The sequence below is a fragment of the Nelumbo nucifera genome, chromosome 1 (assembly GCF_055504915.1).
Source record: "Nelumbo nucifera cultivar China Antique chromosome 1, China Antique-T2T, whole genome shotgun sequence".
NCBI lineage: Eukaryota > Viridiplantae > Streptophyta > Magnoliopsida > Proteales > Nelumbonaceae > Nelumbo > Nelumbo nucifera.
Genome location: NC_142649.1, coordinates 197587053 through 197609741, shown reverse-complemented (window position 1 = coordinate 197609741; position 22689 = coordinate 197587053). Strand labels below are relative to the sequence as shown.

General features: G+C 38.1%; 1 long non-coding RNA gene and 1 pseudogene across 4 annotated transcripts; both read right to left on the bottom strand.

Annotated features, from left to right (window-relative positions):
- Positions 1–873: 873 nt before the first annotated feature.
- Positions 874–20838, bottom strand: LOC104602420 (protein PHR1-LIKE 3-like; annotated as a pseudogene).
- On the bottom strand, positions 8213–15030 carry LOC104602321 (uncharacterized). Of its 4 annotated transcripts, none has more exons than XR_016080876.1 (3): positions 14507–15030; positions 14106–14299; positions 8213–9557 (listed from the first exon to the last, which is right to left on the bottom strand). It is a non-coding gene; the product is annotated as an uncharacterized LOC104602321 (long non-coding RNA). The 4 variants fall into 4 exon arrangements; XR_016080878.1 differs by having other exon boundaries at positions 8213–8644; XR_016080877.1 differs by having other exon boundaries at positions 8213–8638; positions 14507–15029.
- Positions 20839–22689: the final 1851 nt, after the last annotated feature.

Sequence of the window (22689 nt, the reverse complement as noted above, 5' to 3'; positions counted from 1 at the left end):
ATGGCCTAAAATTGTTTCATGTTATCTCACATAGAATGGTCTTTTATCTATGTTCCACCTCCATTTATTCATCTTTGAGATTTCGCTCCTATCTCAATGACGAGGACACGATGCATGTCCCTAAAAATGTGAGAAATCACATAGGTGCATGGAGCCAATTGTTTCAGCTGCAAAACCCCACCACTTTCTATGAATGATCAAGTATCCACCTATCTAATGAGCTTCCCCTTTGGCATCCATCAGACAAGGTTCATTGCCATTTTAGGTTAAACATTTTTGTCTGGTAAGTGCTGACCCATCATATCATGGACCCCAAGGTACCGTGAAAGAGTCTTCCATTTTAGGATAGGCCTCTCCCACCTCGGTCTATGACATCCCTATCATCTCATGAAGCAATCCCACCGATTGAACCAGCAAAATTGATAGCCCAATTTTATGGTGCATCTCCACCCACCGATTCAACCCGCTTTCATGCCAATGACAAAAAGCCTTTAAAGAATTCATCATATGATATTTCCTATCTCATTGCACTTATATTAATCCGGAGGGAACGAGCAAAATAATCCCTAAGTCTGATTTAGATCATACCAAAGTGATTCCCACTGACTTTCATAAAGTTAGATTCGAATGAGCCCAAATCGGGCTAGGGTTCCGCAAGGTTCCTCTTAGGGAGGAAGCTGATCAGAGGACCCATCGAAAAGGGAGATCATGCAATAATCTTAGGACATTATGGCAATGATGTGCATTCAACCATGATATTCGCAGAGAGCCACATACGTCTAAACATGGGCCAAGCTCTTATGATCCATGAACGAATCACATTCAGCACATCGTAAGCACAAGCATAAACACAAATTGATCCAATCAATTAAAAGGCTTGTAAAACCCTAATTAATTTAGTTAACGCACAATCAGCCCATTAAAGGCCCAAAAATAATCCAATAATTTCATCTTGATATATGGGCTAAACTGCAAAAAGCAGTTCAACCCACATAGCAGTAATGCTGAAACGGGTTGATGTTGCTTAACTTAACATAAGCTAGGTTTTCAAGGGTAGGCCGAATTGGTCCATGTGATGGACCATCAAACCCTTGGTCCAAATCCGGTTTTAAGCCACCAAAAATGAGACCATGGGGCTGTGATCATACCCCATCAAACCATTGGTTCAGCCCAACTAGTTTGGACCAAACAAAGTCAAATTGGCCTAGGGTTTGGTGTCCAAAACATGCAACAATTTATGTGAATATGATCTGAAATTTTAACAGGCGAAAAATAACAATCAATCATAGCAGAAAAACAATAAACTAGGGTTACAAGTGTGATGGTCTGAATCTGATCCAGACGAACTACAAACCTGCAAAAAACTATTAATTACAAATTGCAGATTTTCTACAAAAATTTCCTTCTCCTTCTCTACACGCTCCAGCAATTCTTCTGATGTAAAAAAATAGAAAAAGCCCTAATTTTCTATTACTTACATCAGAAAAAAATCCTAATACATTTTTTCTAAAAAGAAAAAAAATATATTTACAAACCAATAATCAAATAAATAATTTTACAAGTGCGCAGATCTTGGCTCCAATAAAGAACTCGATTTCCATCACACAAACAGCCCAAGAGCCAAAGATATCACAGTAGAACAATTCTAAATAATATCAAAATATAATAAAAAAATTTCAGATCAATTCGCCCAAAAACTGAGAACTGATTTCTTATAGAATTGCAAACTGCGCAAATCAGCCATACTAGTTATGCCAATTTCAGTCTTATTTCAAATCTGGTCTATTTCGGTTCAAGATTGAACCTTTGGCTTTGATACCACTAAAGGAAGGTCAGATCCATCATATGGATGGCTGAACCATGCTAGATGGTTGGGCGAAATTTCAAAAATTTCTTTCAACGTTCTGAGAATCGTATTCCTAGTTTTAGAAAAATTGCATTTTTCAAGGATCGTTCTTACACCGAAACTAGACCAATTCTGAAACCAAAAGAAAGGGAGAAGTATACATGATACGGATTCCACGAGTGTAGCTCCCAAAATGGTAGTTCATGCCCAAAGTGAACCCCAAAACAGCCTCCACCGAAGATGAAGCAGCTTGAAATGAAGCCAATTCAGCAATGCAGTTTTTAGCAAAATTGCAATCCAACCGATTGGATCGTGCAAGGGAGGTGAGCACGAAATAATTCAGATATTTTCTTGCAAAAATAAAAAATCAGAACTGATCTAGATCAGTGACAAAGAAGGAGAATGAATTAGGGTTTCTGAGTGGCAAGAGCAAAGAAAGAGAACTGAGAGCAGAAGATGATCTGAAGCAGTTCACCTCCTCCCTTTTTATAAGCCTTAAGGAGCACCACTCCTAATCGAATTAGGAGGTTCCTAATACAAATCTTTATTTGGATTTGGATTCTCTAAGTGGACAAGACTTATCTTCTTATCCTAATGGGTGCTCCAAACCCATATTCCTCCATGTCACATGACTACTTAAACTATTATGTGAAATCTTGATTAATCCAATTAATCATGGGCTTTAGGCCCATTTAGTAAGTGGCTCACGTCCCTAGGTAGTTGCTGACCCATTTATATTCACTTTGTATGGTGTGGGACCCCAACAATGACCTTACATAAGCCCACATGGATTTGGCCCAACCTTTGTGAAAAGGCCTGGCCGAATTCACTATCAAGTACAATGAACCCCTGAGTCCATCAGTATGGGCTCTTAATGGGCTCAACATTTACAGTAAATGATCATTGAGTCCAACCATCTAATGAAGGCCCAAGGATAATGAACTTAAGTAAGATATAGCCCATCAGGTAAACAACCCTTAATAGTCTCTTACACTTAACCTCTTAGCCCATAATGATCAAATAGTGCCCGATAGGAAGGACCTCTCCCTTGGATGCAATGTGCAGTGTTGCACTCTGTGCTCGGATGGGTCCCGAGAATTAAAACATTTTTCTTAAAAACATAATATATATATATATTATCATATAAATATAATTTGCAAAACAAATCTCAAACACGATTGAAATCGACTGTTGACAGTTTTGGTTTCCATTAGAGAGAATGCAGTCCCGATCGTTCACTCTGTCTGACAAAGGGGCTGATCCTATCACTATGATCATTCACTCGAGTGAATTCTCAGACTGCTCCAACATACCCAGGTTTTGACCCCCAAAGGATCTCACTGATTGGCATATCAAAGACAGCTCGATCCGATACCCAATGCAGTATCATAATCGATTCTAGGGGTTATGTGTAACGTTCCAGTTTTTCCCATTAGTCTCCAAGGTCCAGGGTATAACTGGAAATTGGTCCGGGTTTAGTGTTTCAAACAAACACACATTACATGTGCTTTGGGTCCAACCCTAGCAATTGAGATAGGCTGCCCCAACCTTCTTGGTAGCACATTAGTATTAGCATTGGTAGGATAAACTCCCAAAGTCTATCTAATGGCTAAGAACATTTTAAATTAACACGAGTCTCATAAGTGTCCAGTTTAAGGGGTAATTACACAGAAACACACAAATCATAACATGAAACAATTATGTACTTTTACTCATTTATAATAAATGTATCAGTACATCAATTTGATTGGAGCTAAAGACATACACTATCTAACAAATAGTACCAGAAAATGATGAGGGCTCATCGGGAGATGTTCCCAACACATGATGGGATATAATGTGGGATGTTGTGGGGCGCCTCCTTATGGGGGGCTAATTTAGGCCCTGTTTGATGATTAAGTACTTGTTAAAAGAAGTACTTGTTTTAACTACTTAAGATTGTTTGGTAACCTACTTTCCAAGTCGCTTATTATGTTTTTAAGCACTTATTGAGGTGGGTATGTTTGGTAAGCTATTTTCCCCATAAGTGTATATATCGACACAAACGACAATTTTAGCCCTCACTTCACTAATACGTATATACAATGTTTTTCACATGTTATACTATACATTTCAACTGAGAGTCCACGTGGATACCACTTCATGACAACTGTGGATCCACACATGAATCACCATGTGGACCCAATTAATAATAATAATAATATAGTAATAACAATAATAATAATGATAATATAATAATAATAATATAATAATATAATAATAATATAATAATAATAATAATAATAATAATAATAATAATAATAATAATAATAATAATAATAATAATATTCAACCAGGGAGCCTTTGGCTTTCATCAAATGCCTGTCATTTGTTCTTCATGGGACAGCTTCTACCTTTCATCAAATGCCTAGCAACATCCACTCAACATCTTGCCGCATATCACTCTCCCAAGCCAATGAATCTCCGCCAAACATGGGCCTTGATCTTATCTTCATCATTGCAGCTTGTGAACCCATGCACATTGGAGATACTAGGCTTCCAGTGATAGTAGAGTGGCCATAGGCCCTCGTTTAATCCTCAACATGTTGGGATATCCAATGGCCATGTGACAAGCCACATGTTGATGGAAGATGATTTTATGGTTATCTCCATGCAACACTCTTACACACAATCATTCATTTTAAATTATTACTTATTTATTTATTTTCTATTAAAAATAATTTATTTGATTGTTTATTTGAAAATGTTTTTATGCATGGAGATACCAATATTGCTGGATTATTCTGGATCCAAATTCCATCTCTTATTGGGTCAATGGATATTCATTTGACCCAGTCTAGACCGGATGACCATGTAGATAGATCCTTGATCAGTATGAGACATTTGTCTCAATCTGGAGAGGCCTTGACTTGGTCTTCCCTCCAAATGTTCAAGTCGGTTATGCTCCCTCCTCAAAACAAGGAAGGGAACGTTGGGGAAAGACCTATATAAATGGCTATCACAAAGATAGCAGTGTGTGCAAAATCAAAGATAACTTGGAAGGTCAAGCAACCTCCAAATTTTGGCTCCATCCAGATTTGACAGTTCTCTCTTGCATTTTGTTTGAGAGATAGGTGTCTCGGATCCTATATTGTGCAGCTACTCTTATTCTCTCTTTGTATACAGGTTTGATAACCAAGATCTTAGCCGTTCACCTCTACATCTACTCGGTCCTTCACTGGTATCAGAGCCAAACATCGACTGGCATAGTTTTCTGAGTGTAGCCACGCCACACCGAATAGCACCCCATCTTTTAAGCTTCAGAAAAGGGAGAGGAGAGAGAATACAACCAGTTCAAGAGTTTCCTCCTTTCTCCATTGTTCGAGGGTTTCGTCAGCTCTCCCATCTACGCATCTGTTCGAGCCTCCAACTGTAGTTACACTACGAAGAAGAAGAACCAGATCGGAGTTTTTCCTCCACCGAAACCCTGTTTCGGGTCTTCTTTCTTCTTCGTCGAGATATCAAACAAGTTCTTGATCCGACGACTCAAAACGAACAGAAACTTTGGCGACTCCAAACCTAGTTCCAGTTTCCTTATTATTTTTGTTCGAAAGAGACACTTATTCAAGTTTTCTCGGAAAGATATATGAATCTGCTGCTCGAAGAACTGCAAAATTTTATCTCATATCTGAAGTCAGAAGCAAGAAACCCTAAATAAATTTAGGGCTTTTACTGTTTTCGTTCACTACAAAACAAATCTGGTTAGATAAGGCGGATTCGACCAGTAAGCCAAACCCAAACATCTCAAATTGGGTATTGGAGTTTTATTTATTTGCTTATTTCGCCCATTTCAATTTTTGTTCGGTTTTGCAATCGTTGATTCCTACATCTTATTAATTTTTTACTGCCATTTTTTTTAGGATACATTTTTTTTGGGCTCCAAACCACTTAGAAGTATCATTGTTGAATGCCAAAGCTGCTGCTGAATTAAAAGTAGTGGAAACTGGACAAATTAAATCTATTGGATAACTTAGCTGTCGATTAGTATTTTTGCGTAAACAGCTAAGTACTTTATTTGCATTTACTTTATTTATTTATTTTTGGCCTCCGAACTTGAATGACAGTCTCATAAAATACAACCAACTGATATCTGTATTTGCTTTATTTTTATTTATTTTTGAATATTCTTGCTATTTTGAACAATGACTTCTACTGCCTTATCCCAAGAACTCAGTAAAACTAGGAAACTGAACGACACCAATTATGCTCTCTAGAAACGTAGGATTAGAAGGATACTTGATGAAGAAAATGTTGATTATGTTTTAGATAAATCTATTCCTACTAAAACTATTGATGATGATTCATCGATTGTAATTCATGAATATCAAAAACGGGAAAAGGATAATAGGAAGGCAAGAAATTATTTGTTAACTTTTATGGAACCTGACATAGAGTTTGTGTTTGAAGAATATAATAATGCTAAAGATATGTTTGAAGCCATTAAAGAAACATATGGAAAAATAATTGAAACCTATGTTCAATTGTTAATTGAAAAATATTATGGTTGTGAAATGAGATAAGAGGATTCTGTAGTAGATCATGTTAGTAAAATGAATGTGATTGCCAAAGAGTTGACAACCACTGGGAACCCTATTCCTGAGAAAATTCAGGTCTCCATCATTCTTAATAGCCTCCCATCTTCTTGGAATTCTGTAGTAACAACTTTAAACCTATATGGAAGAAAAGTTAGTATAAAAAACTTACCTACCTTGTTAGGATTAGAGGCTGAAAGGAAGATGAAGAAATCCCAACCTTCATCCTTAATGGCTACTCCCAAACCAACTGAAACTTCCCAAATGTGTTTGTTGGGATGGGAAATGTTGGGATGAGAAAAGGAAAATTTATTTTCTCAGTTAGTTATAATCTGTTTGTTTGCTGAGAAAATTTTTGTGAGAAAATCCACTTTCTAGTGTTTGTTTGCTGAGAAAATTTTTCTCAACTAAAAAAATGCATGTAATTTACTTTTATGACAATTTGCACCCCCCAAATGTATGACACATATGATTGAACTTGCCACGTGGCATGACAGTGTTATTAAACCTGCTCATTCAAAAATTTTACTCAAAAAGAGTAAGAAATGCTTAATTATTTGGACTTGCTCATTCATCATAGAATTTGTTCATAGGTCTACTCAATGTACTCATCCATAAAAAAACCTGTGCATGCATTCATAAAGAAAACTACTAGGAACTAAAATTGCTCTATTTGGACCTGTTGGTACATCAAAGAAGTTGCATTCAATAACATATTTCATTCAAAAAGTCATACATACATCAATAAATCATTTGAATTTGTCTTTAACCTGTAATTAATTCATCAATGCCAATAGTTCAACCTATTCATTCCATGTATTCATAATCATCCATATACCAATAAATCCATTTGTGGTAAAATATAACCATTCATTCCACCTAATACAAGTAGATTGACCATCGCAAAAAAAAAGGGACAACAATCAAATTGCCAATGCATCCCCAAAAAATATATAAAATGGACGCAAAAGCTCAACCATCAAAACAAGTTTTTGTCATATATAATTAGTACCTAGTTTGTTAATAAATGTGAGTTATAATAGTTTAAGTCTTTTATCCATCCCTTCAATATGGAGGCCTTAACTTCATTTGAAGCCATGCCTTCCTCAAATTTAACTCAACTCCGTAAAATGTCATAACTCGACTTTCAAATTCAACTAAGAAGTCATATGCTTTCATAAAAAATGCCACTGAACATCCTTCTAGGCTCATAACATCGACATACACCTTTTCCTTGCTAAATAAACCACACTCTCAACTGCAGATGCAAGTTTCCCAAGATGTGTAGCAATGTCTTGCACTTGTTCAGCAACAATTGCAGCATATGACTTCCGTTTTTCTAAAATTCTTCCTTCTGCAAAACTACTTCCCTCCATCGGCTTTGCTTGAAGGTTAGGATCTCCAGAATTCCCAGCCTCATCAATGTCATCAAACACATGCTCAACATTCGGTGTTGCACTAGTGGCAGTTGCAGAAATTGCATCTTGCTTATTTAGCTCCTTGGTTGTAAAGGCATCATTTCCAGTCACTTAATCATTTCCACATACCAATGCCAATTGGTCATAGTTTGGAATGCTTTTTCGTCTAAACTGCTTTGCCTCTGAATGCGCCTACTCATTTACCATGGGAGTTTCATAATAAATCACGTTTCGTACTAATAAGTCATCTTTCATATAATTTGTAAACCAAGTGTTTAAAGTATAAGTATTGTTAATCTATTTTACCTCAATATATGTAGTCCAAACATCAGGTGTTGCATTTATTGTCTTGGTTGAATCATTCCACGCAAAGCCACTTTGATTCAAAAGGTTTTTTAATATTACAAAATTCCGCTTGATTGTTTTCAGTCTATTTCGTGTGTCCTTGAATACATTCAGTCTATTTAAAAAAGTTATACAACAAAAATTATATTAGAAAGAAATAGTTAAACATAAAGAAATTAATGTCGAGCCCTAGATCGATACAATACATAATCAGCCCTCATTTGGGTAGCTATTTCTTCTCTGAGACGAATTCCTTCCCTTGATTGTTCATTTCTACTAGCTCGTTGAAATAGTTGAGAGATTTGTGTATTGTCTGCTCTATCATCATTTAAATCATCAATTCTTGCATCATCCTCAGTATCAACTGCTTCTCGATCATACTGACACATGATGAAATCATACAGATCTACACCCATGACATGGTTGTGTAAGATGTAGCATGAAGACACAATATTCACCTATGACTTAAAAGGGTAATGTTGCTGAGATACCAAGATTGGAAAGCGTTTTTAAAATATAAAAAGTTAGAAAAACATACATACTTACCTATTAAATAAAAAATGTTTCTTGTGAGAGTTTATTACTATCTTGAGGGACCTCTAACTTATGCTCTCTCCTCAGAGCATTGTTAAGCATGTGAGAATCCGATGCAACACCCTCCCAACCAGGTAATACATATGTGAACAACAAATTGAAAATGCATGCAGCAAGGATGTTTTGTGTGATAAGATTTACGACCTCGAAACCTAACAACATCAGTAGAAGGGACTTTCACAGGGAGGTGTGAGCCATCAATTGTCCCAACACAATTCTGTCAGTAGATTTAAGTTTTTTATTATTCATTTTTTTTGGTGTATACGTCATAAAGAAGATTTATCACTTAATTACCTTGAAATATGGCCAAAAATCACGTCGGTTTCTAATTTCTGGAGGTGTTTCAGTACCACTTGGTTGAATCAAGTACCTATCCTCCAAGCTCAACAAAGCATTCAATACGTTGTTGAAATGACGGCTCACAGTCTCACCAAACCGACTGAAATGAAAGTCTATTATTCTATTCCTAACATTGTGTGCCAATATGTATAGGAATCGTGCCACTTGTTCTTCTACCATGCACCTTATTGTATCATGTATTCTTCCTGTCTCACGAATAATCTTGCATAGCCTTGTAAAGGTTGCTTTCCCCATTCTAAATTGGTTATAACAATCTATTTCTTTTTGTCCATATAATCTATCCAATAAATCCTTTCGTTCAAAATCCCGGTTCACGGATGGTTCCCTATCAATATAATCCACATATTCTTGCAACAATGAAAATGTAACTGCAACCGTAGCAGTTGCAGCCCCAACAATTGCATAAAGCAAATTTTGCTCCATCTATTCATAGAAAATAAATAAACAAACAAATAAATAAATAAATAAATTGGGGAATTCATTCTAGAATGCCTATATAATTTACATATTGGAAAAGTAGTCGATGAAAAAAAAAATAAGAGCAACCATTAACCATGAATAAGTTTACTTCCTTCACTATACCATGAATACACTAAATAAGAAAATTGAGAGAGGATGGATGATTTGACAGCCCCTTAGACAAGCCTTACAGGTTTAATAGTATATACTTTATGTCAATAAATGGTGTGTGTGTGTGTTAGTATTGAAGAATTAAATTCTAAAAGATTATATTGACAAACTCTTAATATGGAATGACTAAGTATTGCATTTCAATCCGGTTTGGACTATAAATCTGTAATTTTTAAACAACATCCGGGACTCCGGGTTTCATGTAAAAAGTTTCATTTGGTTTGGATTGGATTGGATCCAATCTGGTCCATTTGCATTTCAATTGGACTGGATTGGATCTGATTTGTATAGGGGTTGGACCGGATTTGGTCCAGTCCATTTGTAAATGGACCAATGTTGGACTGAATTGGATTGGACCAAATCCAGTCCAATTGACAGCCCTACTGTTAAGTCGACACCATGGCTTATGCAATCACTAGGATTAGGGATTGTTTTATAAGTCCAATCCTTGTTTGAATCGCTTTGTTTTGACCCTACATATGATTATGGAAGAAAGAATTTCTTTTACAGACTGAATTTGTTCATTAACTCTATCTCAACTTCAGAATAAAACCATAGTCCATTTCTTAGCTTCTTTTAAAGAAGGTAAGGAGATCTATTAGCAAAAAAGGGAGATGAAAATATATATCAATCAGACCCAGTTTAACTCAAGGTTTTTTCTCCATCCACAAGGTAGTTGTGTAACTTCAGACATAACCTCTTACCCGATACAGTACTCTTCTTTCTGTTGGAAAAACAAGGGTGATGAGTTGGGTAATTAAAAGCACTATCTAAATGCCACCATCTAAGGTTTGGGCTTATAAAATATTGGTTTGGACTGGTTTTGGGGTTATTGAACATAAAACCAGTATTTTGTTGTATTTCTTTTCATGATGGGGCAATCCTAAATTCATTTTACAAATTAAAATCGCATGTAATTGTAATAAAAGATTTCATGAAAAGTATAAGTCTAGTCATTTTCCATCCTTTTTGGGCTTTAAAGCTATCATTTGATATCTTCAATGACTTGCTATCATTTGATATGGAAACCTATGGTTTGAAATGAATGGACATTAGGATAAGGTGTAAGGCATAATTATTCAACATTTGCTTTTTAGAAGCAAAGGGTTTTCCTACTTAATGGAACAATGATGAAGCCAGGAATCTTCAATTGCGACAGATGTGATGGTTGAAATAGTATCTTCTTCCCCCCTTTTCTATTTGTGAAAGGAGATAGAATTTCCTGGCTGTTTTCAGAGGAAAATGTAACATACAGGATATAGGGTTTATATTAGGGAATGGCACTGCATACCTGGACAAATCCAGTTTCCATATTCTGACACATGGACTAGATTGGTCAGACACCACCTCTCTGTGGCTATTAAGTTTTTGGATTGTTCTTTAGAAAATTCCTGGAGGGCCCATCTAGGAGATCTTGTCCCTGTTGTAATACAAGTGTTTGTCATTTTCTTTTATTTCTTGTATTTTCACATAATATTTTCCAAATTGCTCGTTTTACAAGTTCAAATATTGTATGATATTTGTTGCCCTCCATACATCGAAGCAAGAACCTTAGTCCATGTCAGCTTACATTCTGCTTTGCTTAGTTTTATCTCATCTTTTTCACTGGTTTCTCATGTCATTGTTTCTTTTATTTAACAGTCAGGTTTTGAAGGATTTGTTAGGGACAAATACACAACTCTTCCAGAATCAAATGAGAGAATGCTGGCAACAGAAGTCAGTGCTTTGTGGAGGTATGGATTAACTATTTCATGAGAAGCTTAAGGGATTAAAAATGTTTTGGATAGACAAAAAATAAATTGAATATTTGTATAATTGTACTGTTTATCAGTTTTTGATAAAAAAGGTTCATTGTCTATGATATGTGTTGGTGGTTCACCCTTAGTGGAGATGGTGGTTCACCCTGGAAACCAAGCAGATCTCTAACCCTTGGAGATGGTGGTTCACCCTTAGTGGTTCAACCATTTGATATGTGTCTCATCTTGTCATGTCATCACGTCATCAATTTGGAAGATGAAAAACAGGTGAAATGGAAAGAATCTGACAACAATTAATCATCTAATCCACCATATATCCATTTATTTCATAAAAATAGAGAAAAAACTTTAACAAAAAAATATATAACTTTGTTATTTGTCTCCCCTCTGTTAGGTAGTTGACTTTCCAAATTATTTGTTGATAGAGTTTTTTTTCTTTTCTTTCTGATTGGGTTCATAGTATCTGAATCCCACCTTTTCTCCTTTCCCTTCTTATACAAATAAAGACATTTTCTTAATTGATAAACAAGGTCAATAATATTTGTTAGTATAGTTAATAAGTTAATAACTAAGTACAAAGGGAGCAAGATAAAAGAAGATACAAACAGAAGAAATAACAAAGAAACATCCTAAGGCTGTCATGCTACAGCTTCCCTCTACATCCATATAGAGAGCAAATCTCCCTAATGAAGTGATTCAATATTCCAATGCAACTACCTCCTATCCACCCCTTTTCTAGTCAAAGATCACTAGAACATGAGAATATCTCCTAATCTAACTGAACAATGCGTTCCCTCTGACTGCTAAAAATATAACTTCTTTAATATAGTATATCATTGGATCCTTAGTTCGTCTCTTCCATCCCTAAACCAACTCACTACTCTCCAAGAATCACATCTCCAATCTCAGATACCCAAGGGCAGCATCAATAAAGAGGTCTGATATAGGACAGGTTGGGGGGGTCCTACAACACTCAGATCTGGTGGTGGGCTTCAGAATGCCAAAGTTGGGTCACTAATGGTAATAATAAGATGGAGAAGCAAGTAAACAGCTTGATTTCCTTCAAAAAATGACTAAGGGATTAGAAATAAAGAGCAAAACTCTTGCCGTGAGAGTAAACATCAAAGAGATGTCACAAAGGAGAAAAAATAAATTGGAGAAAAAAGAAAAGTATCTAGCTCCAAGCAGAATTTACTAAACCAAATTTTTAATCTTTAAATAAACTCTTTTAATTTGCAATTGCAATGACTCTATTTATGGAAGGCCCTATCAGTAAAATAGCCATAGCTCACTCAAAACATGTTGGATTTACACGATCTTGGTCTTGTTGGATATATAAATCAATAACCCTTATAATAAACACATTAACACCAAAATCATGAAAAGTGAACAATTTTTCACCCTCAAAAATAAGATAAAAGAAAAGTGGCGTGATTTCATCTTTAACTCTTAAAAATTCTAAAAGCTGTCTAAAAAATACACTTAAATTACATGACTCACTAAGGTGACCTACCCTATTATTAAGACACTAACAAATTAAAAAATAACTCCTGAATACTCAAACTAACAAAACTCAAATAACCCCAAACCTCTGAAATTGCCGTTGGTGCAACAATTTGAAGAAACTTCCTATCCTATCAGGCCTTTTTTATTGAAAGTATAAGGTAAAGTATTTCATTTAAAAAAAAAAGGGCCAAAATACAATTAAGTCTCTGTACAATGAGAAGCTGTACAGAGATAAACCATCAACCCAATACACCCATCCCTCAAAATAACTAAAAATTCCTTACAAAAAGGAAGTCTGAATCAAAAAAGGAAGAAATATGTTTATTTCTAAATAAAGGATGTATTGCCAACCAAGAGCAAACCATCCCCATAATCCTGTTCAGAACTTCTTCCTTTGAAGAGTGCTTTCTTTCGAAAATAAACCACTAAGATCTCACCTCATGATTCCTAAAAACTCCTCATACACTTGAAACCCAGATTCCATCAAACTTGAGCTTGATGGAGCCATAATAAGGGGGAGTCCAATCCTGTACAAGATTGTCTTTCAAAGTAAAAGAAAATGCAAGAGCCAACCAGCCTCTACAATATCATTGTTAATAAAATTCCAAAACTTCTCTCTAATATGAACCCAATGAACCACTCTGATGGTGATAAGATCAATGAAAATACTTTGATCTTTCTTCTTATCAAAGAAGACCTTAGGGTTCCCAAATCATCCATAAGAATGCTGCCCTTAGATTTACACAAAGAAAGGGAAAAAAGAACTCCTGGCAGAACTGTGCAAATCCAATGAACAAAGCCCAAGGATATCCTAAAATTAACAAAAAATGCATATAAATTATGAGTGAAATCCTCACTTTCCAACCACAGAAGAAGGCAATAAGGGTTCTAAGAAGAACTTGAAGCAAATAAAAGAGGGAAATTTATAATGGCAAATCCTCACAGAGTCATTGGTGTTAAAGTCACAAGACAAATCATCCCAAATTTTATTTAGTCATAGCATAAATCTCTATCCAAAATGAAGACAAGCTTTGACAATTTATAATGGCAACAAAAGAGGGAAATAAGAATTTCATACGTTATGGTGAAACTAAATGTCTGAATCTGAAAGCCAAATTGAAATTTAACTCAACGAGAGAGCCGCATCTGTTGCTAAGCCTCTGCAGCAATGTCTTCGTCCGCTTGAAATCTACTTTGGAATTGAAAACGTTTCCTCCGGATCTTAGATTCTTGTCTCCAAACCCAAGAACTCTATACGATGACGACAGACAACTAAACAACCAACAAGATTTGATGAATAAAAAAGCGAAAAAAAAGGAAAGACGAAGACAACTAACGGAGGCACAAAGGAAACTCAATACTCTCTGAGCATCTTCGTGTGGAACCGACTCGCGGAGGTATGGAATAATGGAACGAAAAACAACAAAAAAATGGTAGAACAGGACCGCTAGTGAGAGGGATTCATGGATTTTGTCTTACCTTCCACAGATATGGCCGGAGAAGCTACCGGAGATATGGCCGTTGGAACAGCGGCTTGAAGGGGAGACGAGCTTGTCGACTTCTTGCTCTGACAAATTCGATAGATTTTCTTAACTTTTCTTTTCACCGGCGTCGCACTAAAATGGTGCGATCCAGCTCACTAAACGGTGCGTCCCTCTAATTTCTCATCCCAAAACACTGTTTACCGGTAAACAAACACAAGAAATAGATAATCATTTAGGAATATTTTCTTTTTTCGTCCCTTTTTCAGCAATCAAATAGACCCTAAGGACAAGTTTTTCAAAAATAATAATGGGAAGAAATTTAATAAGAAATTTAAATTCTCAAAAGGATTCAAGAAGACTAAGGGTAAACATTGCTTTAATCGTGGAAAACAATGCTATACAAAATATAATTGCCCTGAATGCAAGAAGAATAAATCAAATAATGAAAAAGGAAAAACTGAAAAGAAAGACAGTTTGTGTAGTCTCTGAATCCTACTTTACTGATTCTGATTTTTCTGATTTGTGCATAGATTCTGGCTCCTTTAACCATATTTGCAAAAATAAAGAGATGTTTTTAGAACTGAAGAAAATGAAGATAGGAGAACACATAATTTTTATGGGAAACAACACCTACACTGTGTTATGGTCACACCATTCGGCAGTGCACTGCGGCGCAGTCATAGGCAGCAGCACGCACAGCAGGCCGCACAACAGCGGGCACCGCCTGGCAGCGCCGTACAGCAGCACGCACTGCCGATAGCGCACAGCAGCGCGCACACGCCCAACACCGCGTGGCAGCGGCACCATGAGCTGCACGCACGCACTGTGCGACAGCAGCACTGCACACATGCACCGCGCGCACGCACTCGGCAACAGCAACAGAGCGGGGCCCACACGACAGCTCATAGGGGTGGGCCCACCCTTATCTAGACACGTCAAGCCAACTCGCCACCAGCTTATCTTATCCCTTATCCTCATCCCTTATCTTATCTTATCCTTATCTTTATCTTATCTTAAGTAAGAGTGTGTTACCAATAGGAGTAGGTAATTAGGAGTTTGAGTTCAAGTTGGAGTTTGAGTTTAATTAGGAATTTCCATCTGTAATCTCCTATTTAAGGAGCTATGAATTGAAATAAAGGATTCAGTTTTCCAATCAAGAAAAGAGTGAGGAGAGTCGGGTGGTCTCTTGGACAAATCACCCATTCGGAGAGTTAGGGTGGTCTCTTAGACAAATCACCCATTCAGTTTCTGCAATAGGGTTTGCACGCAAGGGAAGGCGCAAGGGAAAGCAAGGCTTTCTCACCGTGGACCGACCCGTGACGAGATCCTACGCGCGGGCCCATAACAATTTGGTATCAGAGCCAAACGTCACAGGCAATATGGAGCAGCTATCAGTCAAGGTCAACGAACTGGAACATAGGCTAGCAGAAACCAGCATGGAGGTTCGTGAAGTCAGGAAAGACGTCCGGGAGATGCGACGCCTACTGGAAGCATTCCTCCCCAACAAAGAAATGAGTTCTGAGGGAATCGCCAACACCAACAGACACCGTCCGGACTTGGCAGAGGCATCCAGCGAACAACAGATCGTTGCCCCTACAGCCGCAGTTATTTCCAAGGATCAACGCACGGAGGATGAAACTGTAAAGTCTCCTCCTTTGGCCGAGGACAATGTCACGAACATTATAGTAGAACCTGCAAAATGCGCTCCTTTGACGAAGACAGGTGGGCTTGGCGATGTTGCTGGGGCTTTACCGAAGGCCTTGGCTCGGCGTGGACATAGAGTTATGGTTGCGGCACCACAGTATGGTAACTATGCAGAAATCCAAGAAACAGGAGTGCGCAAGAGATGTAAGGTGGAGGGGCAGGATATAGAGGTAACTTCCTCTCAAGCTTATATTGATGGCATGGATTTTGTGTTCATAGATAGCCCTATGTTCCGCAATATTGAAAAAAATACATATGGGGGAGGCCGAGGGGATATTTTAAAACGCATGGTTCGCTTCTGTAAGGCTTCTCTTGAGGTTCTCTTCTGTAAGTATACCCGGTGCGTTCCTGTGATCCACAACAAAGCACACCAGGGCCGTGGTCCAGTACGCGATTTTTGTTATGTGGATCTTCCACAAAACTACTTCAAACTATATGACCTAGGAGGTGGGGAACACTTCAATGTCCTTGCGGCTGGACTGAGTGCAGCAGATCGTGTAGTCACTGTATACCATGGTTACGCCTGGGAGCTGGAAACTAAATAAGGTGGCTGGGGTCTGCATCAAATAATCCAACTTTATGCACTGAGATACGGGGCAGTCCCTGTTGTTCTTGCTGTTGGTGGACTGAGAAATAGTGTGCAGCCGTTTGATCCATTCGCAGAGTCCCAAGCCATGTATCCGAAATACGAGCTTGAGGACAAGCTCGTAGTCCGGGAGGGGTGTAATGTTATGGTCACACCATCCGGCAGCGCACTGCGGAGTAGTCATAGGCAACAACATGCACAGCAGCAGGCACCGCCTGGCAGCGCCGCACAGTAGCACGCACCGCCAGGCAGCAGCGCGCACACGCCCGGCACCGCACGGCAGTAGCACCATGGCGCACAGCACGCACCGCCAGGCAGCAGCGCGCACCGCACGCACTGCACGGCAGCACGCACCGCACACATGCCCGGCATCGCACGGCAGTGGCACCATGAGCCGCGCGCACGCTCTGCGCGGAAGCAGCACTGCGCGCACGCACCGCACGGCAGCGACACCATGAGCCGCGTGCACACACCCGACAGCAGCAACAGAGCGAGGCCCACACGACAGCTCATAGGGGTGGGCCCACCCTTATCTGGACATGTCAAGCCAACTCGCCGCCAGCTTATCTTATCCCTTATCTTATCTTATCCTTGTCTTTATCTTATCTTAAGTAAGAGTGTGTTACCAATAGGAGTAGGTAATCTCCTATTTAATGAGCTACGAATTGAAATAAAGGATTCAGTTTTCTAGTCAAGAAAAGAGTGAGGAGAGTTCGGGTGGTCTCTTGGACAAATCACCCATTCGGAGAGTTAGGGTGGTCTCTTAGACAAATCACCCATTCAGTTTCCACAATAGGGTCTGCACGCAAGGGAAAACATGGTAGAGTTTTAATATTTGGGAATAAGTTTGATGGATTGTATCGTTTGACTATTAATAAAGTTGATGCTCTTTCTAGTTATGATTGTGCTTATCATGTGAATGAAAATGCGTACATATGGCACATGAGACTTTGTCACATAAACAAAGATAAAATGATGAGAATGAGTTCTAATGGATTAATTTCCAAAATAGAAATGAATTTCAATTATTGTGAACCATGCCTTAGTGGAAAAATGACTAGACTCCCTTTTAAGAAAGGGAAAAAATCAGAGGAATTATTGGCTATAATACACTCTAATGTTTGTGGCCCTTTGAACGTAAAAACACATAGGGGTATGAAATATTTTGTAATTTTTATAGATGATTTTCTCCAGATTTGGCTTTGTGTATCTGATTAAAAGAAAATCAGAAGTATTAGAGAAATTTAAAGAATATAAAATACTTGCAAAAACCCAATTGGGTAGAAAAATTAAAACTCTTACGAGTGATAGAGGTGGAGAATATATCTCTAACCTATTTAGTTACTTTTGTACACAAAATGGAATCATACACCAATTAACCATGTCATTCACACCACAACAGAATGGAGTGGTTGAACGGAGAAATAGGACTTTGTTGGATATGGTGAGATCAATGTTATCTCACTCAAGTCTAGAAACACACTTTTGGGGAGAAGCCTTAAGTACTGTTGTATACATTCTAAATAATGTTCCAATTAAAGTTAATAGCTTAACACCACATGAAATGTGTACTGGTAGAAAACCAGACTTGACTGACATCAAAATTTGGGAGGCTAGTGCCTGTGTAAGAGTGCCAAATCAGCAAAGAAGCAAGTTAGATAATAAGAGTCTAAGGTGTACCTTTATAGGGTATAGTGATAATAGCAAAGGGTATAGATTTGTTAATCATAAATCTGATGGAACAGTTGAATTAATAGAAAGCATGGATGCTATTTTTCTAGAAGATCAAATTGAGGATAATAAACAATTACCTAGCTTATTTGAATTAAATAAAGAAATTATAGAAGTTGAGACTGCACCTGATAGACAAGTTTCACCTAATAATGACACCTTAGGTAGAATTCAAAGAGAAAGATTCCCTTCATCAAGATTAAAATATTATTATACCTACTTGAATGAAGAGTCTCTTGATGATCCAATTGACTTTGAAAATGCTATGGATGCACCTGATAAAGAAAAGTGGTGTGAAGCCATTGAAGAAGAGTTAGATTCAATAAATAAAAATCAGGTTTGGGAATTAGTTGATTTACCCAAGAATAGGAAACCTATAGGGTGTAAATGGATATTAAAGAGAAAACTCAATGCTGATGGGTCTATAGAAAAATATAAGGCAAGATTAGTAGCAAAAGGGTACACCCAAGTAGAAGGGATTGATTATGAGGAGACTTACTCTTCAGTTGCCAAGTTTACCTCTATTAGAATCCTAACGTCCTTAGTTGCCTTTTTGGACTTAGAGTTGTGCCAATTAGATGTTAAAACTAATTTTCTCAATGGAAAGCTGAATGAAGAAATATACATGACTCAACCCAAAGGTTACGTAATAAAGGGACAAGAAAATAAAGTGTTTAAATTAAAGAAACCATTATATGGTTTAAAACAGTCCTCTAGGATGTGATACCATACCTTCCATGAAGCAATCTCTAAACTTGGATTTATACCTAATCCGTTTGATCATTGTATTTACTCTTTGAATAGTGGGAGCAGTTTTGTTGTTCTTTCATTATATGTAGATGATATTTTTATTACTGGAAATGATGTGTCTATGATTAATGAAACTAAAGATTGGTTAAAAGCCAACTTTGAAATGAAAGACATGGGTGATGCAAGTATGTATTTGGAATTAAAATAGAAAGAAATAGGAACACTAAAACCTTAACTCTTTCACAAAAGCATTACTTGGAGAAAATCCTAAGGAAATTTAATATGAAAGATTGTAATGGAGTTGAAACTCCAATTTGTAAATAAATCCTTGGTCAGTATGAGACATTTGTCTCAATCTGGAGAGGCCTTGACTTGGTCTTCCCTCCAAACGTTCAAGTCGGTTACGCTCCCACCTCAAAACAGGGAAGGGAATGTTGGGGAAAGACCTATATATATGGCTATCATAAAGATAGCAGTGTGTGCAAAATCAAAGATAACTTGGAAGGTCAAGCAACCCTCAAATTTCGGCTCCATCCATATTTGATAGTTCTCTCTTGCATTTTGTTTGAGAGATAGGTGTCTCGGATCCTGTATTGTGCAGCTACTTTTATTCTCTCTTTGTATGCAGGTTTGATACACCAAGATCTCAGCCGTTCACCTTTGCATCTACTCGGTCCTTCATCCAGTTGATGTCAGGCAGCTGTCAACAGAGCAATCCCCAACCCAAGTTGGCCCATTTGAAGCAGATTCTCTTCAAGAGCTGTAGCAATCTCATTTAAGGTAGGCATTTTGATGGTGTCGAGTGGGACCATACCCAGACAGTCATTAGAAATTTTAATGGCCAATTCAGAGAGCTCTTGCCTAGCAGCTTCAAGCCCAACTGATGCTATGGTTTGCTCATTGAGAGCCTTGCAGGCTTTCTCAAGTATGGACTGCAGATATTTGCCTTGTGCTTCAATCCGAAGGTGGAGATGTCGCTGGACCTCCAACTGCTCATGCAATCTTCTTTGGACTTCCATTTGCACATGTAAAGCCTCAGTAACCTGGTAACCATCATTTAAGTCTTGAGCCATCATTCTTGATGATGCTGATGAAGATGATAAAACAACACCCTGACTTTCATCTTTAGAATTGTCAGTGAACTCCTTGCATGATTGCTTCTCCAGACGATATTTCTGTAGATGAGACTTCAAATGATATAGGGTAAGGCCCTTTACACCCATTGTCTTGATAATGGTTTTTGGTGTTGCTTTGTCAGGGCCACCCAGCTGAGTAACATCATCTACAAATCTCTCATGGAGCTCAGTTATCCATTGTAACCGAGGCTTCGGATCGATAGTGAGAACTAGACATGCGTCACCAGGTAGATTAGTGCCTTCAAGAGATCCCTGTAAATCTTCATGGCTGACGCTCCCATCAAGCGAATGAATCCCATAGTACATTTTCCTTTCTGCTTTCTTCCGGGGCCAGGCGCCCCGAAAATCTTCAGACCTAGTTAGTGATCAGTGCCTCCAAAAGCTTTGCAAATCCAAAAAGTTGTTCTTACAAGGGAATTCAAGTGTAGATCTACAAAGAACTGGGAGTTCAAGTTAGAAAAAAACCAAAAAAAAAGATTAAATGAGAAAAATAACTTCAGAAAATAGAAGAAAGTGGCCAAACGACAGGTCCACCGATCACTTTTCCTCACCACTGATCGTCGACGATGAACTTGCAACTGGTGTGCCGCTACCTGGTAGAGATGTTCAAATGAATGGAGAAGGAGGTATAACCCTTGTGTGGGGGTATTTTAGGTATTACAAGAAAAGATTAGGGATTGGTTCGCCCCATTTTTTTTTGGAGAAGTACTTCTTCAAGAAGAGCTGGAAAAAAAAGCCAGCTTGGAGTTACTTTTTTAAAGAAGTACTTCTTCCCCACTTTTTTACCAAACACACAAAACCACATAATGTGTGGTCCCAACTCTTAAAAGAAGTATTTGTTAAAAGAAGTATTTATAAGTGTTCTTAAATAGGGGCTTAAACTCGTACCCAAACTCTTAAAAAGTGTCTAAGTTGGTCTAAAACCATTAATAGACGTTAAGTATCATGTGAAATAACAAAAATACCCTTCACCTATCATCTAATTTTCTCATGATTGATATCCGATCCCTAATCAGTAACCACCTCCAATATCAAGCTGGTTATGGATTTAGTTGCTTTGTACCACAACACATTGTCAAGTTAGTATGCCAAAGCAAGGAAGTGTTCCCGCCATTCTCTACATTACATGCCAAATTGCATCTTAGGGAACTGGTGTGGCTCCGAGAATTACTCGATGGGGAAACTGTGCAATGATGCTTTAATGGGAGCAAAGGTTGAGATCGAATTCAATACTCCTCCAAACAGGCAAACAATCATCACTCATGACCATGAGCTACTTCTACCATTTTCACTTCACAGTCCTTTGTCACACCCTTCTCTTCTGTTCCACTAACCATTGAACCTGCTCGAACAAACTTGGGGACTCCCAAGTCTAATACACCATGATTTAACCCTAATCCCTGAAGCCCCAAAATATCTACCACCACCACCACCACCACCACCATCACCATCACTACCCTCCTCTTCATCCTCCTCCTAATCATAACCATCTACCTTGTTATAACCACTACTCTGCCTCCATTCCAGGACTTGACTCATTTCTCTCCCAGTAGTCACTTCTCGACCCACATGCCTCCAACGATTCTTTCCTTCCCCTCTCCTTGTCCCTCAAAAAATCCCTCTCCCTTCACACCTTCAGTGTCTCCTCCCTCCTCTCCCTCAAAATCTAAGTCCCCATCCATGTGAAACTCATTGGATCTTCCTCTAGCCACTCCCAATATCTCTTCTCTTTTTTCCTCCACACCACCATCTTCTCCAATTGATTCCATGTCATCATACCTATTCCTCAACACCTCATTGTAGAACCCCAAACCCCCAAAACACAGTTTTGCTTTGTGCAACCAAAACATATATGCTCATTGCTCTTGCCTCCATTATCCATTTCTTATTTCTTTCAAATCTGTTATCAAAAATAAGAAAAATAGCTTCTCCTCGAACAAGAGAATCCATCTCTCTACTTTGGCCCTCTCTATAACAATACCCACTAATGAATCTTCAACTTCAACCACCACCTCGCTTTCCACAAATCACGGAAGAAAGCCCATAGAGAGTCTCCTAAATGTTTGCTTCAATTCAGCCTGGATATGTGCTTGAATCGTGGTGACCTTGTTAAAGCCCTTCACCTTTACGACGATGATGCTCCTAAGAATGGGTATTGATGGAGTTGCTCCAAATGAGGCCACATTAGATTGGTTGTTGCAATGGAAGACCCAGAGATGGCATTTAATTTGATTAAGAAGATGACAAGTCATGACATCCTGCCAAAGTTGA